Raw genomic sequence first — 12,319 nt, 5'->3', positions numbered from 1 at the left:
TCTCTCTGTGACTCAATACGTGTCAGTGAACTTCCTCACAATGTTGCTTTTACCCTCCCTATGAGACAACCACCACAAATGATCATTTATAATGTAATAGGGCGACTGCACTTCCTGATTTGGCAACTACAATTGTCTTGGGGGTGTGGTTTGATGTTGGTGTTTCTTGGTTTGTCTTTGCCATTCAATCACAACAAACAAGGCCAGTAATGAGTACAGTGAGGTAAGCTAAGCTAGTTTTGCTATGGAGAGAACAAAGTTTTTGATGTTGAGGACTTTCTCCCCTCCTGATTGACTTGCCATCTCAGGATGGTCAGCTAATTCAGTTCTAAAGATGGGTTGACTGTTTAGCAACAGAACTGACGTGTGCGCAACTATGTGGCAAACAGACAGGGTTAACTTCGATTGTTGACAACATATAAACTACGTGTCATCTGCAATGTTTATTTAAAAACAAATACATTTGCACAATGAGTTCTTGTCTCTCAAATACAATTGTTACAGTTGTTGGTTAGCTGGGTAGCAAATGTTTTGCCATATTAGCATAGACGTGACATCAGTCAAAACGCTCCTTTTGAAGCGTGTTCATCATTTTCTTGTCGATTCCTGCACTGACCTTGTACTTAGCCAAGCTGACAACAGCTAGCTAGCATAGCTTGATGGTAGCTGCATGTCAAGTTAGCAAGATTCCAGTGTCTGGAATGTGTTTCATAAGAAACTTGTTCCACAACACCTTGCTACGAAAGTAGCTTGCAACTTAGTTTCATCACGTCATGTCATGTTACTGTAGAAACAGTATCAACTGAGAGTCGAATGCCCACTCTCGTGTCAGCTCAGCTGTTCTACAACACAATATTCTGTTTCGCTTTCTCTTGCCTCCTTTCTCCATATGTCCGCTGTTCGATCTTTCCCAGGGGACAAATCCCAGAACTTCATCCTATTTTGTTGCATTACAACCTTTAATTTAAATGGATTTTTATTTGTATTTCATTCAATGGACATACACAAAATATTCAAAATTGGTGAAGTGAAATAAAATTTTAAAAAATACTTGTTTCAAAAACGTATAAAATAAATAACAAAAGTGGTGCGTGCATACAGTGGGGAGAACAAGTATTTGATACACTGCCGATTTTGCAGGTTTTCCTACTTAAAAAGCATGTAGAGGTCTGTAATTTTTACACTTCAACTGTGAGAGACGGAATCTAAAACAACAATCCAGAAAATCACATTGTATGATTAAGTAATTAATTTCCATTTTATTGCATGACATAAGTATTTGATCACCTACCAACCAGTAAGAATTCCAGCTCTCACAGACCTGTTAGTTTTTCTTTAAGAAGCCCCCCTGTTCTCCACTCATTACCTGTATTAACTGCACCTGTTTGGACTCGTTACCTGTATAAAAGACACCTGTCCACACACAATCAAACAGACTCCAACCTCTCCACAATGGCCAAGACCAGAGAGCTGTGTAAGGACATCAGGGATAAAATTGTAGACTTGCACAAGGCTGGGATAGGCTACAGGACAATGGGCAAGCAGCTTGATGAGAAGGCAACAACTGTTGGCGCAATTATTAGAAAATGGAAGAAGTTCAAGATGACGGTCAATCACCCTCGGTCTGGGGCTCCATGCAAGATCTCACCTCGTCAATGATCATGAGGAAGGTGAGGGATCAGCCCAGAACTACACGGCAGGACCTGGTCAATGGCCTGAAGAGAGCTGGGACCACAGTCTCAAAGAAAACCATTAGTAACACACTACGCGTCATGGATTAAAATCCTGCAGCGCATGCAAGGTCCCCCTGCTCAAGCCAGCGCATGTCCAGGCCCGTCTGAAGTTTGCCAATAACCATCTGGATGATCCAGAGGAGGAATGGGAGAAGGTCATGTGGTCTGATGAGACAAAAATAGAGTTTTTTGATCTCAACTCCACTCGCCGTGTTTGGAGGAAGAAGGAGGAGTACAACCCCAAGAACACCATCCCAACTGTGAACCATTAAGGTGGAAACATCATTCTTTGGGGATGCTTTTCTGCAAAGCGGACAGGACGACTGTACCGTATTGAGGGGAGGATGGATGGGGCCATGTATCGCGAGATCTTGGCCAACAACCTCCTTCCCTCAGTAAGAGCATTGAAGATGGGTCATGGCTGGGTCTTCCAGCATGACAATGACCCGAAACACACAGCCAGGGCAACTACGTAGTGGCTCCGTAAGAAGCATCTCAAGGTCCTGGAGTGGCCTAGCTAGTCTCCTGACCTGAACCCAATAGAAAATATTTGAAGGGAGCTGAAAGTCTGTATTGCCCAGCGACAGCCCCGAAACCTGAAGGATCTGGAGAAGGTCTGTATGGAGGAGTGGGCCAAAATCCCTGCTGCAGTGTGTGCAAACCTGGTCAAGAACTACAGGAAACGTATGATCTCTGTACCAAATATTAAGTTCTGCTTTTCTGATGTATCAAATACTTATGTCATGCAAATGAATGACTTAAAAATCATACAATGTGATTTTCTGGATTTTTGTTTTAGATTCAGTCTCTCACAGTTGAAGTGTACCTAATGATAAAAATACAGACCTCTACATGCTTTGTAAGTAGGAAAACCTGCAAAAATCGGCACTGTATCAAATACTTGCTCTCCCCACTGTATGTCCTATTTGATTTGGCAATTATTACAAGTTATTTTAATTAACCCCACCTGCAGAAATCCCCCATAGCCTACTAATTTTAGAACAACAGGAAACGTTATTGTTTTGGCTACATTGACGAAGTGTTGCTGTGCTTTGTATAGCATCTTCCAAATAATACTACTTGAGTTGTCATTTATGGTTGTTTCCTTTAGATATAGAATGTTTGTCCTGACAGTAGTTCAAATTACATAAAATGCCAGTTTTTGTTAGAATCCAGGCTATAATTTACCTCAACACTTGAGGCGTCATGATAGTGTGGAACATTGAGTAATTCTTAGCAGTCTGGAACTAGAACATTCATAATCGATCTTTCCTAATATGCGATTAGAACTGTTGAGTTCTCCATGATGGGCTGGGTTTCCAGAACCAGATTAATAGCCTACTTTTGAGTCCTGCACACTTTCAGTTGAATCTCCATTTGAAAGTGCTTTTTTTGTCCAGGAATAGGCTTCATCTGGGTGTGGGGAAACCCCCTAGTCCTAAAAGTTGTGCAACTTGAATGAGCTGTTGTGTTGTTGGCCAGTGTTTAGTTATCAACTGCCTTTCTCCCAGCGGTGTTGTAGATTGTAGTCTACTACCGACGGTTCGATTTGGAACACTTTTTCCATTGATATTCAACTAATGTTCCAGATTTTCAAGCTTCTTTTGCAATGAGCAAAGAATTTGTGTTTTGGTTACTACATGTTTCAATATGTGTTATTTCATACCGTTTGATGTCTTCACTTTTTTCTACAATGTAGAACATAATTTTAAATAAAGAAAAACCCTGGATTGAGTAGGAGTCCTAACTTTTGACTGGTACTGTATGTATATACTGTACACTTTATAGGAAATACATATTTGTTTAGATTAACTTTTCTAGGTGCGAAAGTAAAAGTGGGTTTGCGTAACTCATTAGGGTCTGTAGTATTTACACAATGCTTTCCGAAAGTATTCACACCACTTGACTATTTCCACATTTTCTTTTGGTTTACAGTATGCATTTTAAATGTATTTCAATTGTGATTTTGTGTCACTGGCCTACACACAATACCCCATAATGTCAAAGTGGAATTATATTTTTTGAAAAGTTTACAAATGAATTAGAAATGAGAAGCTGAAATGTCTTATGTCAATAAGTATTCAACCCCAGGCCTAAATAAGTTCAGGAGTAAAAATGTCCTTAAATGATCTGTAAGGTCCCTCAGTCGAGTAGTGAATTTCAAAGATTCTTTGGCAAAGAAGGACACCTATTGGTGCATGGGTAAAACACATACAGTAGGGCAAAAAAGTATTTAGTCAGCCACCAATTGTGCAAGTTCTCCCCATTAAAAAGATGAGAGGCCTGTAATTTTCATCATAAGTACACTTCAACTATGACAGACAAAATGAGAAAGAAAATCACACTAGGATTTTTAATGAATTTATTTGCAAATTATGGTGGAAAATAAGTATTCGGTCAATAACAAAAGTTTATCTCAACACTTTGTTATATACCTTTTGTTGGCAATGACAGAGGTCAAACGTTTTCTGTAAGTCTTCAAAGTTTTCACACACTGTTGCTGGTATTTTGGCCCATTCCTCCATGCAGATCTCCTCTAGAGCAGTGATGTTTTGGCGCTATTGCTGGGCAACACGGACTTTCAACTCTCTCCAAAGATTTTCTATGGGGTTGAGATCTGGAGACTGGCTAGGCCACTCCAGGACCTTGAAATGCTTCTTACGAAGCCACTCCTTCGTTGCCCGGGCGGTGTGTTTGGGATCATTGTCATGCTGAAAGACCCAGCCACGTTTCATCTTCAATGCCCTTGCTGATGGAAGGACGTTTTCACTCAAAATCTCACGCTACATGGCCCCATTCATTCTTTCCTTTACACGGATCAGTCGTCCTGGTCCCTTTGCAGAAAAACAGCCCCAAAGCATGATGTTTCCAGCATGATTTTTGCTCACTGTTCTTGTGATAATTTTGACCCCATGGGGTGAGATCTTGCTTGGAGCCCCAGATTGAGGGAGATTATCAGTGGTCTTGTATGTCTTCCATTTCATAATAATTGCTCCCACAGTTGATTTCTTCAAACCAAGCTGCTTACCTATTGCAGATTCAGTCTTCCCAGCCTGGTGCAGGTATACAATTTTGTTTCTGGTGTCCTTTGACAGCTCTTTGGTCTTGGCCATAGTGGAGTTTGGAGTGTGGCTGTTTGAGGTTGTGGACAGGTGTCTTTTATACTGATAACAAGATCAAACAGGTGCCATTGTTTGTAGGTGACCAAATACTTATTTTCTACCAAAATTTGCAAATAAATTCATAAATCCTACAATGTGATTTTCTGGATATTTTTCTTCTAATTTTGTCTGTCATAGTTGAAGTGTCTCAGGCCTCATCTTTTTAAGTGGGAGAACTTGCACAATTGGTGGCTGACTAACTACTTTTTTTGCCCCACTGTACATTGAATATCCCTTTGAGCATGGTGAAGTTATTAATTACACTTTGGATGGTGTATCAATACACCAAGTCACGACAAAGATACAGGCGTCCTTCCTAACTCCGTTGCCGGAGAGGAAGGAAACTGCTCTGTGATTTCACCATGAGGCCAATGGTGACTTTAAAACAGTTAGAGTTGAATGGCTTTGATAGGAGAAACAGAGGATGGGATTAACAATATTGTAGTTTCTCCACAATACTAATCTAATTGACAGAGTGAAAAGGAGGAAGGCACTAAAGTAAAACTGAAAAAAGAAATGTCCTGAACAAAGCGTTATGTTTGGGGTAAATCCAACACAACACGAAGTACCACTCTTCATATTTTCAAGCATGATAGTGGCTGCATCATGTTATGGGTATGCTTATCAGGAAGGACTCCCTTTTTTAAAATTAAAATAAACGGAAAAGGCAAAATCCTAGAGGAAAATCTGGATCAGTCTGCTTTCCAACAGACACTGGGATACAAATTCACCTTTTAGCAGGAAAATAACCTAAAACAAGGCCAAATATATGCTTAATATTTTTAATTGTGTGTAAATTGGTGAATTTTATTATTTATTTAACATGCATCAGGTCTAGCATTTTGGCTAGACAAATCAAATACACTGTACAAATATAAATATATGAACTCAACATGCAACAATTTCAACGATTTTACTAGGTTACAGTTCATGATTGGGACTCCCATAGGGCGGCGCACTATTGGCCCAGCATCATCCAGTTTTGACCGATGTAAGCCGTCATTGTAAATAAGAATTTGTTCTTAACTGACAAGCCTAGTAAAATGAAGGTTAAATTAAAAATGTGTGTGTGTGTATAAATACACTGCTCACTAAAATAACACATCCTAGATCTGAATGAATGAAATATTCTTATTAAATACTTTTTTCTTTACATAGTTGAATGTAAACAAAATCACACAAACGATCAATGGAAATCAAATTTATCAACCCATGGAGGTCTGGATTTGGAGTCTCACACACAAAATTAAAGTGGAAAACCACACTACAGGCTGATCCAACTTTGATGTAATGTCCTTAAAACAAGTCAAAATGAGGCTCAGTAGTGTGTGTGGCCTCCACGTGCCTGTATGACCTCCCTACAACGCCTGGGCATGCTCTTTTATTTTTTTTATTTCACCTTTAGGCAAGTTAGGCAAGTTGAGAACAAGTTCTCATTTACAATTGCGACCTGGCCAAGATAAAGCAAAGCAGTTCGACACATACAACAACACCAGAGTTACACATGGAGTAAAACAAACATACATTCAATAATACAGTATAAACAAGTCTATATACGATGTGAGAAGGGAGGTAAAGGCAAAAAAAGGCCATGGTGGCAAAGTAAATGCAATATAGCAAGTAAAACACTGGAATGGTAGATTTGCAATGGAAGAATGTGCAAAGTAGAAATAAAAATAATGGGGTGCAAAGGAGCAAAATAAATTAAATACAGTAGGGAAAGAGTTAGTTGTTTGGGCTAAATTATAGGTGGGCTAAATTATAGGTGGGCTATGTACAGGTGCAGTAATCTGTGAGCTGCTCTGACAGTTGGTGCTTAAAGCTAGTGAGAGAGATAAGTGTTTCCAGTTTCAGAGATTTTTGTAGTTCGTTCCAGTCATTGGCAGCAGAGAACTGGAAGGAGAGGCAGCCAAAGAAAGAATTGGTTTTGGGGGTGACTAGAGACATACCTCCTGGAGCGTGTGCTACAGGTGGGAGATGCTATGGTGACCAGCAAGCTGAGATAAGGGGCGACTTTACCTAGCAGGGTCATTGTAGATGACATGGAGCCAGTGGGTTTGGCGACGAGTATGAAGCGAGGGCCAGCCAACGAGAGCGTACAGGTCGCAATGGTGGGTAGTATATGGGGCTTTGGTGACAAAACGGATTGCGCTGTGATCGACTGCATCCAATTTGTTGAGTAGGGTATTGGAGGCTATTTTGTAAATGACATCACCAAAGTCGAGGATTGGTAGGATGGTCAGTTTTACAAGGGTATGTTTGGCAGCATGAGTGAAGGATGCTTTGTTGCGAAATAGGAAGCCATTTCTAGATTTAACTTTGGATTGGAGATGTTTGATATGGGTCTGGAACGAGAGTTTACAGTCTAACCAGATACCTAAGTCAGAGCCGTCCAGAGTAGTGATGTTGGACAGGCGGGTAGGTACAGGTAGCGATTGGTTGAAGAGCATGCATTTAGTTTTACTTGTATTTAAGAGCAATTGGAGGCCACGGAAGGAGAGTTGTATGGCATTGAAGCTTGCCTGGAGGGTTGTTAACACAGTGTCCAAAGAAGGGCCAGAAGTATACAGAATGGTGTCGTCTGCGTAGAGGTGGATCAGAGACTCACCAGCAGCAAGAGCGACCTCATTGATGTATACAGAGAAGAGAGTCGGTCCAAGAATTTAACCCTGTGGCACCCCCATAGAGACTGCCAGAGGTCCGGACAGCAGACCCTCCTATTTGACACACTGAACTCTATCAGAGAAGTAGTTGGTAAACCAGGCGAGGCAATCATTTGAGAAACCAAGGCTGTCGAGTCTGCTGATGAGGATGTGGTGATTGACAGAGTCGAAAGCCTTGGGCAGATCAATGAATACGGCTGCACAGTAATGTTTCTTATCGATGGCGGTTAAGATATCGTTTAGGACCTTGAGCGTGGCTGAGGTGCACCCATGACCAGCTCTGAAACCAGATTGCATAGCAGAGAAGGTATGGTGAGATTCAAAATGGTCGGTAATCTGTTTGTTGACTTGGCTTTCGAAGACCTTAGAAAGGCATGGTAGGATAGATATAGGTCTGCAGCAGTTTGTGTCAAGAGTGTCCCCCCCTTTGAAGAGGGGGATGACCGCAGCTGCTTTCCAATCTTTGGCAATCTCAGACGACACGAAAGAGGTTGAACAGGCTAGTAATAGGGGTGGCAACAATTCCGGCAGATAATTTTAGAAAGAAAGGGTCCAGATTGTCTAGCCCGGCTGATTTGTAGGTGTCCAGATTTTGCAGCTCTTTCAGAACATCAGCTGAACAGATTTGGGAGAAGGAGAAATGGGGAAGGCTTGGGCGAGTTGCTGTAGTGCAGTGCTGTTGACCGGGGTAGGAGTAGCCAGGTGGAAAGCATGGCCAGCCGTAGAAAAATGCTTATTGAAATTCTCAATTATGGTGGATTTATCAGTGGTGACAGTGTTTCCTATATTCAGTGCAGTGAGCAGCTGGGCGGAGGTGTTCTTATTCTCCATGCACTTTACAGTGTCCCAGAACTTTTTTGAGTTAGTGTTGCAGGAAGCAAATTTCTGCTTGAAAAAGCTAGCCTTGGCTTTTCTAACTGCCTGTGTATAATGGTTTCTATCTTCCCTGAACAGCTGCATATCACGGGGGCTGTTCGATGCTAATGTAGAATGTCATAGGATGTTTTTGTGTTGGTTAAGGGCAGTCAGGTCTGGGGAGAACCAAGGGCTATATCTGTTCCTGGTTCTAAATTTCTTGAATGGGGCATGTTTATTTAAGATGGTTAGGAAGGCATTTAAAAAAAATATCCAGGCATCCTCTACTGACTAAATGCGATCAATATCCTTCCAGGATACCCCGGCAAGGTCAGCGAGCAGGCCTTTCTAATCGAAGTGTTTCAGGGAGCGTTTTACAGTGATGAGTGGACGTCGTTTGACCGCTGACCCATTATGGATGCAGGCAATGAGGCAGTGATCGCTGAGATCTTGGTTGAAGACAGCAGAGGTGTCTTTAGAGGGCAAGTTGGTTAGGATGATATCTATGAGTGTGCCCATCTTTAAGGCTTTGGGGAGGTACCTGGTTGGTTCATTGATCATTTGTGTGAGATTGAGGGCATCAAGTTTAGATTGTAGGATAGCTGGGGTGTTAACTTCTTGCGTCGAGCCAACCCGGATCCGGGATCATGACTACAGCCTCAAGTCTATTACCATAACGCAACGTTAACTATTCATGAAAATCGCAAATGAAATGAAATCAATATGCTAGCTCTCAAGCTTAGCCTTTTGTTAACAACACTGTCATTTCAGATTTTCAAAAATATGCTTCTCAACCATAGCAAACTAGCATTTAGCATTTAGTGTTAGCATTTAGCATTAGCATTTAGCGTTAGCATTAGCAGGCAACATTTTTACAAAAACCAGCAAAAACATTCAATAAATCATTTACCTTTGAAGAACATCGGATGTTTTCAATGAGGAGACTCTCAGTTAGATAGCAAATGTTCAGTTTTCCTGAAAGATTAGTTGTGCAGGAGAAATCGGTCCGTTTTCTGCATCATGTTTGGCTACCAAAAAAAACAAATTCATTCATCCAAACGCCAAACTTTCTTCCACATTAACTCCATAATATATTATGAATATTTTCACATATCTCTTCATGATATATCATTCCTGGAAGTCTCCTCTCTCTCAATCACATGGATGAATGCGAGCAGCTTGGAGATTACGCAACAATTTCAACAAAGGACACCGGGCGGACCCCTGGTAAATGTAGTCTCTTATGGCCAATCTTCCAATGATATGCCTACAAATACGTCACAATGCTGCAGACAACTTGGAGAAACGATAGAAAAGGCAGGCTAATTCGTGGCGCTTTCACAGCCATATAAGGAGACAATGAAAAACAGAGCCTCAAAAATCCTGCTCATTTCCTGTTTGAAGTTTCATCTTGGTTTCGCCTGTTGCATCAGTTCTGGGGCACTCACAGATACTATCTTTGCAGTTTTGGAAACGGTAGAGTGTTTTCTTTCCAAAGCTGCCAATTATATGCATAGTCGAGCATCTTTTCATGACAAAATATTGCGCTTAAAACGGGCACTTTTTTTATCCAATAATGACATAGCGCCCCCATAGGTTGAAGAGGTTACGCATGTTCCAGTTTAGGTCGCCTAGCAGCACACGCTCTGAAGATAGATGGGGGGCAATCAGTTCACATATGGTGTCCAGAGCACAGCTGGGGGCAGAGGGTGGTCTATAGCAGGCGGCAACGGTGAGAGACTTGTTTTTAGAGAGGTGGATTTTTAAAAGTAGAAGTTCAAATTGTTTGGGTACAGACCTGGATAGTAGGACAGAACTCTGCAGGCTATCTTTGCAGTAGATTGCAACACCGCCCCCTTTGGCAGTTCTATCTTGTCTGAAAATGTTGTAGTTTGGAATTAAAATTTCAGAATTTTTGGTGGACTTCCTAAGCCAGGATTCAGACACAGCTAGAACATCCGGATGAGGTGGTGGATGGTCTCTTGAGGGATCTCCTCCCAGACCTGGACTAAAGCATCCTCCAACTCCTGGACAGTCTGTGGTGTTGGTGGATGGAGCGAGACATGATGTCCCAGATGTGCTCAATTGGATTCAGGTCTGGGGAACGGGCGGGCCAGTCCATAGCATCAATGCCTTCCTCTTGCAGGAACTGCTGACACACTCCAGCCACATGAGGTCTAGCATTGACTTGCATTAGGAGGAACCCAGGGCCAACCGCACAAGCATATGGTCTCACAAGGGGTCTGAGGATCTCATCTCGGTACCTAATGGCAGTCAGGCTACCTCTGGCGAGCACATGGAGAGCTGTGCGGCCCCCCAAAGAAATGCCACCCCACAACATGACTGACCCACCGCCAAATCGTTGCTGGAGGATGTTGCAGGCAGCGGAATGTTCTCCACGGCGTCTCCAGACTGTCACGTCTGTCACATGTGCTCAGTGTGAACCTGCTTTCATCTGTGAAGAGCACAGGGCGCCAGTGGCGAATTTGCCAATCTTGGTATTATCTGGCAAATGCCAAATGTCCTGCACGGTGTTGGGCTGTAAGCACAACCCCCACCTGTGGATGTCGGGCCCTCATACCACCCTCATGGAGTCTGTTTCTGACCTTTTGAGCAGACACATGCACATTTGTGGCCTGCTGGAGGTCATTTTGCAGGGCTCTGGCAGTGCTCCTCCTGCTCCTCCTTGCACAAAGGCGGAGGTAGGGGTCCTGCTGCTGGGTTGTTGGCCTCATCCACATCTCCCGATGTACTGGCCTGTCTCCTGGTAGTGCCTCCATGCTCTGGACACTACGCTAACAGACACAGCAAACCTTCTTGCCACAGCTTGCATTGATGTGCCATCCTGGATGAGCTGCACTACCTGAGCCACTTGTGTGGGTTGTAGACTCCGTCTCATGCTACCACTAGAGTGAAAGCACTGCCAGCATGCAAAAGTGACCTAAACATCAGCCAGTAAGCATTGGAACTGAGAAGTGTTCTGTGGTCACCACCTGCAGAACCACTCCTTTATTGGGGGTGTCTTGCTAATTGCCTATAATTTCCACCTGTTGTCTATTCCATTTGCACAACAGCATGTGAAATGTATTGTCAATCAGTGTTGCTTCCTAAGTGGACAGTTTGATTTCACAGAAGTGTGATTGACTTGGAGGTACATTGTGTTGTTTAAGGTTTCCCTTTATTTTTTTGAGCAGTGTATTTATTTGAGGCGGTATTCTAGTAACATCATGATGCCGTAGGTTAGAGTTCACCAGCCCACTTACACCTATAGCCTATCAATGGTTATCATGGTGATTACAGCGCTTTTCTTCAACCCACCCTGGTCGCAATGAATCTGTTTCCATCTTGGACTTGGGTTTTTCGACTGAAAGTAGCAGGGTTATGGGTCCCGAACACTTCGTATGACCTATCTGTTTTTTACTCACCTGTTTTGTATTCTAGGGACTCTAGTGAGTAGACTGGACCCTGGTTTTATGGACACGCAGTCAGTCGCTTTTCCTGAACAGTGCAAAATACAGTAAGAGACACTAATACAGCAAAATACAGTAAGAGACACTAATACAGCAAAATACAGTAAGAGACACTAATACAGTAAGAGTTTTCTTAAACATTACATTTCAAAACTGCATCCTTGAACATTCTTACCAATAAATTCACAAAAATCATAGAATCAAAATAATGATTTTTTTTCACATTTTCATTCTATATTTTTTACATTTCTTACATGAATGTTATGTTGATTTATCTTACCATCCAGGTCTCCACTTGGGCATTTTGTACACTACCGTTCAAAGGTTTGGGGTCACTTAGAAATGTCCTTTCTGCCAGTTGAGGACTTGTGAGGTGCCTGTTTCTCAAACTAGACACACTAATGTACTTGCTCAGTTGTGCACCTGGGCCTGTATAT

At 42.2% G+C, this 12,319-nt stretch overlaps 1 pseudogene; it reads left to right on the top strand.

Annotated features, from left to right (window-relative positions):
* LOC123990342 overlaps window positions 1–12,319 on the top strand; it is a 60,369-nt pseudogene that overhangs the window by 20,178 nt on the left and 27,872 nt on the right.

This window comes from Oncorhynchus gorbuscha, linkage group LG02 (genome assembly GCF_021184085.1).
Source record: "Oncorhynchus gorbuscha isolate QuinsamMale2020 ecotype Even-year linkage group LG02, OgorEven_v1.0, whole genome shotgun sequence".
NCBI lineage: Eukaryota > Metazoa > Chordata > Actinopteri > Salmoniformes > Salmonidae > Oncorhynchus > Oncorhynchus gorbuscha.
Note: the sequence above shows the minus strand (reverse complement) of the source record. Positions and strands in the feature narration are given on the sequence as shown.